This window comes from Channa argus, chromosome 12 (assembly GCF_033026475.1).
Source record: "Channa argus isolate prfri chromosome 12, Channa argus male v1.0, whole genome shotgun sequence".
Lineage (NCBI taxonomy): Eukaryota > Metazoa > Chordata > Actinopteri > Anabantiformes > Channidae > Channa > Channa argus.
Window position 1 is genome coordinate 10,058,060 of NC_090208.1, and position 6,698 is coordinate 10,064,757.

The window sequence follows — 6,698 nt, forward strand, 5'->3', positions numbered from 1 at the left end:
TGTGTGTGTGTGTGTGTGTGTGTGTGTGTGTGTGCGTGCTTGCGTGCGTGCGTGCGTGTTTAGCAGCCAATACTCATTTCTTGCCTATTTAGTTTGTATGTGGGGTTTTAGGGGGAGTTTAACAGTCTGACTGCCTGAGGTAAGAAGGTCTTGCAAAAGAGCAGAAAGGTGAACAGGCCATGGTGACAAATCTTGTAACTCTGCTGTTTTTCGGCGATATGTTCTGAATGGTTAAGAAATAAATCCAGATTATCTTTTCTGCTATCTTCATTACCCTCTCCAGGGACATTTGGTCTAAGACACTGCAGCCTCCACAAACCAGACAGAGACGGAGCTGGTCCCTACACAGCCTCTGTTGAATGTGTTGAGGATGAGACGGGGGAGGGTAGCTTGCTTAAATTGTTTTGTAACTGTGTGTGAAATGTATAATTCAAGCAGCAGAGAAGTTGATTTGTTTTCTGACTGTAATGACTGTAAAGTTTGGCTTGTTTCTTTGCATTCAAGATTTGTGACAGCTCAAAAATTGTGTGTGTATGCAAAGCTGTTTTTATATTTATGCGTCATGTTCCACTTTTAACAACATTATTTGATATAAGGAATAAACCAAGTTGATTTGATTCTTGGTAAATGTTGTCTTTATTGGACCAATGGAGTGAACAATGATTAGGATTGCTGCTTCACAATGTACAGAATGTTGACTGTGGCCTTTGTTTGTGGTTTGTTATTTCTGACTTGTTTCCTATGTCTGATGAAAATCATGTTTCTCCGAAAAAAGCGTTTTTTTTTTTTTTTACATAAACAAGTGCAAACTGAATATGGTTTGTTTTTTTTCAAGCAAACGTGTATGTAATCCTTTTTTTGTTAGAAAAAGAATAGATATATTTAATATTCCCAACTTTTACCGAGTTACAATGTTAAAGTAAAATGATTTATGAATATCATTGATAATGAGAATATCACAGAATGTCACGGATTCTGGCTGACTGGAGGAGTAGCACATGAACCCCAATGTGCAAAAACGGAGATTTGTGCACAGAAATTGTCAAATAAGTCAAATACAAGTAAAAGATTTTATTTACACTGCATTTAAATTTGGAAATAAAATACACATACAAATCATTATTGCATCAAATTAGATCCATTCTATCACCCATTCACCCAACAACACCTGGATTTGGCTTTAGCATCCATCGGCAGTGCTGGCATTTCACTCAGATATGCAATTGAAAAAGACACCAACTTTAAGGTCAAGTGTAAAGTCACCTCTTACACAACCGACTTTACCTTGAAAGCTCCCGTGTAGGGAGGTAGACAACTTTGGTAACTGAATCCCATTTAATGACCAAAATGTTCGATAACGTTGCTCAGAATTGCACCATAATGGCCACAAATTTCAGACCATGTTTTACCTAAACTCTCAAAAATGCTAAAATGCCAGATATGTTAAAGTGTGAAAGACTGATCATATTAAAATATTGATCCTATTATAGCAAGATAATGAATCCCTCGCAATGTTGCTCATTTCAGCCTGTGGTCAAGTTTCCATGAATAATTACCAGGAAAGAATTTTTGCATAAACTTAGATAATGGTATAATAATCCTTAGGTATTTTGCAAAATGCAAAAAAGCCCACATTGGTTGCATCTTTCTTTCATTAACATACACAAATGTAGACGAAAATGCAAAAACACACACAGTTGTATTTATTCGGAGCCGAAACCTTGGATACCAGTCCTGTTACTTTGGACATACAAGGCAAAGGTAGACACACAAGGTCCTGCAACGGTAAGACATCCTTAATATTCATTTTATTTCAATTTTACATCAAGGAAATGAATGTAATTCGTAATATATAATTCATATCTAACAAAACTAAATATGGTCCCAATGAATTATTACATGATGTGTGAACTTTTAGCTGAGGTTGATTTAGATGTTAGTTTATTGAACCAAGTTATATATAGTTGTTTGACTTATAATATATGTCACCCACAAATATTTTTTGACTTTGCTTCAAGTTTCAGTTCTAGACTGAGAAAACGAACCATAATTCTGCAGTAACATAATGAAATCGCTGCTTTAAAAAGAGCGTTACCTCTTAATCGATGTGTAATTGTGTAATTTATCACTTACAATTTTTTGAGCCTGAAATTCAATTATCCAACTCTTTAACATTATTCAACATTAACATACTTCCAGGAATGGTTGGAAAAAAAAAAGGTTAAAAAAACAACAACCAGATAACAGATTTTCCACCCATGTCCCTTCCCGCGCTCTGTAAATGCTGAGATGTTTTAAGAGTAAAAGAAATATAGAAATTCAAGGTTGAATTCGCTTGCAATTAAATAAAAAACAGATTTTATGTTAAATTAATTTAAAAATATTACCTGATTCTACAAAATTACTGAAAGAGAATTTATAGTGGCATCTTTTTGTTCTTTTTTTTCACTTTAACTTTTATCATTCTCTCTGTCACTTTGTAATTGTGTTCTTTTGTCTCTCACTTTCTCAGACTCTCATTTAACCAGCCATGTCAGCAAACGGCTCCTGCTCATCCTCCTCTAATTCCTCCTGTAGTTTGCCTCCACCCTCCTCAAAAAACTTCTCCTCCCTTGCATGCTTTGAGCTCACAGTGAGCTCTTACATCTTTACAGCTTTGTCCGCCTCCTACATCTTCTTCCTGCCTCTCTCCATTTTAATCTTCCACCTGGGTGTGCAGCGATGGCGCAAACAGCGCTCCAACTCCGCTGTGACAACAAGCAACTCAGATGTCTTCACCTACAACATTGTTGCCATGGAGCTGATTGGCATGTTGGGGAGCTGCTTCTACTTTGCCGGCATCTACACTAACAAACCCCTGATGAAGCTGTTAGGGGTTTTTGTTTTCAGCTCTATCACACCTGGACAGGCATTATTTCACAGCCTCACTAGTTTGGACCGCTACCTGGCTGTAATGCATCCAATCCTGTACCTGGGTTTGAAAAAGTCGAGCAGAATCAGAAATGTCAGCATTTTCTGTGTTTGGGTTGCTTCCTTTGGATGGGTGGGAATAACAGCTCTGTTCAGCTTAAATGTGTTATCACTCACAATCACTGTCCTCTTGATCGTCTCTGTCATCTTCACGTCCTTCTGCAGCGTCTCCATTCTCCGTGTTCTCGTTCGTCCAGGTCCGGGGGAAAGGGGCGGGAACAAGCAGAGGGTGGACCGGCTGAAGAAGAGGGCGTTCATCACCATTACGATTATAACCGGGGCACTGCTGCTGAAGCTTGGCGGGGAGCTGCTTTGTTTTTTGGTGGACGTGGCAGGAACACTGAGCCACAGTGCCAGGTGTGTGGCGCTGATGTCTGGTTACTCATCCACAGTTCCCAGCAGCTACGTTTTGCCACTGCTGTTTCTCCACCGAGCAGGAAAACTACCATGTTGCAAATACAAACACTGAATCAGGACATGGATCAGAGTAAAGAGGAGTGAAGGATGAAATGAAGACTGTAAAGATGAAGACTATAAAGCGAAGGTGGCCAACTCCCTGCCTTAATTCTTTTTCAACTATTGCTGCACCAACCACCTTCGGGTACCCAAATGAGGTGTGTTCAGCCAGTCAGAAGCTGGAAGCTTGTGCCAAACTGAATTGTGCAGCAATATCTGGAAAACAAACACGGCAGTGGCACCTGAGGCTTGGAGTTGGCCACGTCTGGTATAAGTAATAGTCCTTGTTACTGCTGTGATTGCTTTTGCATGAAATCGGCATGTTCTTCTGGAGCCATTTAATTGTATGATAACATGCAAAATTAGCGTTTCAATAAACAGGGCCAACAAATAAAGTATGGTTTAGGAAAGATTAGGAAAAATGCAAACAATTTTAATTCCTATTATTCAAAGTACTATAAAAAGTGTTAAACTGCATAATGTTTGCATGGGAAATTGTACATTTACTGCATTGTTCACTTTTAATTTCTGATATATTGTTCTTATTATTCCTTGTTTTAAAAATCGTGTTAGCCTTAGATCTGGACTTTAAAGAAGCATTAAAGAAAATAAAAATTAGTTTTTTTCATCCTAAGGAGTATATATTAGGGTTTATAAACACATCTCACCAAAATGCATTTACATAATAAGAAAGTATACATAAATGTGATATGACATGACACGATAGCATTTTGTTTGTTTTGTTTTTGCAAGCATAAAGATAATAATTTATTTACCTCTACTGAAGCCAACTGATATGAACTGATGTGTGTCTAAACCAACATAGTGGTTTGAAAAAGTCATTTGTCATGTGTCCACTGAGGAGGCAGTGTGACAGGATGGAAATGAGCCGAAACCTAAAAATGGTGCATATTCAAATCATTATCAATAGGACCACAGCACCTGTCTCAGTGTGTCCTGATGACTTTTCGTACCAGGATAATCTGTAAACCTGTGTGAACAAGTCCTTAAGTCATTTAGTTTTGATTTTGTCCTGCCTACACAAACATAAAAGCATCGTATCCTTAATTGCATCGTGAGCAGGAAAGTGTCATGAACATCCTGGAATTTCACAGCTCACTTTTAACGCGTGGCATGTGGGGATTTTGTAGCTTTGTTCAACATCTAAACATTGTTTACAACATTGATCCAGTTTTTAACTGCAAAAAGCAATTGTGTAATTCAAACCCTGAATTCTGAGATGCAGATATTATGAAGTCATGCTGTTATATTAATATAATACAATTCAAACCACAACAGTTATTTAACTGTAATTATTTATTTAAACATGAGTTACAGGGTGCAAAGACTTTTTACCGGAACCTGATGCTGATAATATTATTATATTATTAAAACAATACATTCATATAAGATTTGCTGTTTGTATCAATGTCTCTCTCTGTCTGTCTAACTTCCAAAAAATCCACAACTATGTAATACCTGTGTAGAAAAACACTGATAATACCACCATGCACAAGAAATGAGACACGTGTTAACAGTTCCATTTAATCTTCAAGTATAAGAGCTCCACTAACTAGCTTGTATGTTAGCTATGATTGCAATGTACAAGGAGTAGTGCCATGGATATGTTAGGAGCAACTATTTGATGGGAACAACGGAGTCTCAAATTCACGCTGCAGGTACAATTTGGCTTGGGTATTGGACGCTCGGGGGGTGTCACCTGTTGACACTGCGGGAACGACTTTAAATACACACAAAAACTGCGTTTTTGGTCCCAGGCTTATGGGAAACAACTACAATGTAAGGTTAAATTAAGAGATAACATGTATTAACATTAGGCACAAAAACTGCTGGGGAAGGTTAAATAACAAGATAGTTACACAAAAAAGGCTACAAACCCACTTGGTTACTATAGTAACCACATGGGCCACATTGTGTTATGATCATCATTAAAGCACACAGCATCTTGCACTAGAGTTGAACCCTGATCTCCTGATTCCATTGATATACACTGAAAGATCACCGACGCAAACAGGGACCCTGAGCGTCAGCATGTAAGTCCAAAGAAACTTTTTGACACCTCGGGAATGAGAACGGACTGTCAGCGCAGAAGTTGTAATCCAACTGCTTACTTCACTACCCAATGCTGATCCTGAGGACTTGGTTCTTATTTGGTGTTGTTTTGTGATGTTAAGTTCCCGTTCTCTGTAGGTACAACAGAGGTAACACCAGACTGCTGGGCAGATTAATCCAGACATCACATATGACCCACAAGCATTTATTAATCACTCCGTTGAGCACAGACCGCATAGACCAAACCAGAGACCAAATGCACCTTAGCAACAGCGCCCCCAGTATAGCCACTATCGTGTAGAATGCCCTCCGCTTTGATTGGTTGACCCTCACTCTGTCTTTGCCCCGCCCCACTGGGCCTGGACAATTTAGAGCCCAGAGAACAGAAAAGCTGCAGAAGGAGATGATGACTACAGAGGAAATCAAGAGAAATGAGTCCAGAATTAAAGTGCTAATTCCTAAAACCACCAGAATTGTCCCTCCAATGCAAAGCACCCAAATGAAGCCAATGGTGAGGTTTCTGACCCTGATCCCTCTCTCTTTTCTCAAGGTCAGGTAGGTTATGGGATGAACAACAGCCAAGTAGTGTTCCACACAAGTCAGAATGTGAAAGTAAGTCTCTCCGTACCAGGTGATGGAGAAAAAATAGAACCACATCATTAACATTTGGATGTCATTTTCGTAGATACCATAACAGCACAGGATGCTTCCAAAGACATTAATTAGCTCCATTGAGACCAAGTGGTAGGTGAAGCTGTTGGAGTGAGTCGATGTTGCTGCTGCTGTGGCAGACAAGTGCTGATGGTGCCAACGCTGAAGACCGCGGTAAAGGACGAGGATGGAGAGAGGAAGGAGGAGGAAGATGTTGGTGATGGTGAAAGTGCTGAAGACTGAGGAGCTTGGTTTGAAGATCAGGCAATACAACTCACTGGGAAGTGAGGAGTCATTGGAGAAAGTGGACGAGTTTATTGACATGTCTGGAAGAGAACAAGGCTTAATAATAAAAAGAGAAACATAGAAATTACTCTTATTGCACATTTATCTGTTTTAAAAGTGACCCTATTAGATATTAGCTACTATTTGCGAGCATGCACAACAAAACAACTTTTTAGGTGGCCATTTAGAGTTTCTGCAGGTGGGGGAGAGACATTTACATATTACAGTATCAACTATAGTGTATTTCCAGTGCATTTCAATCT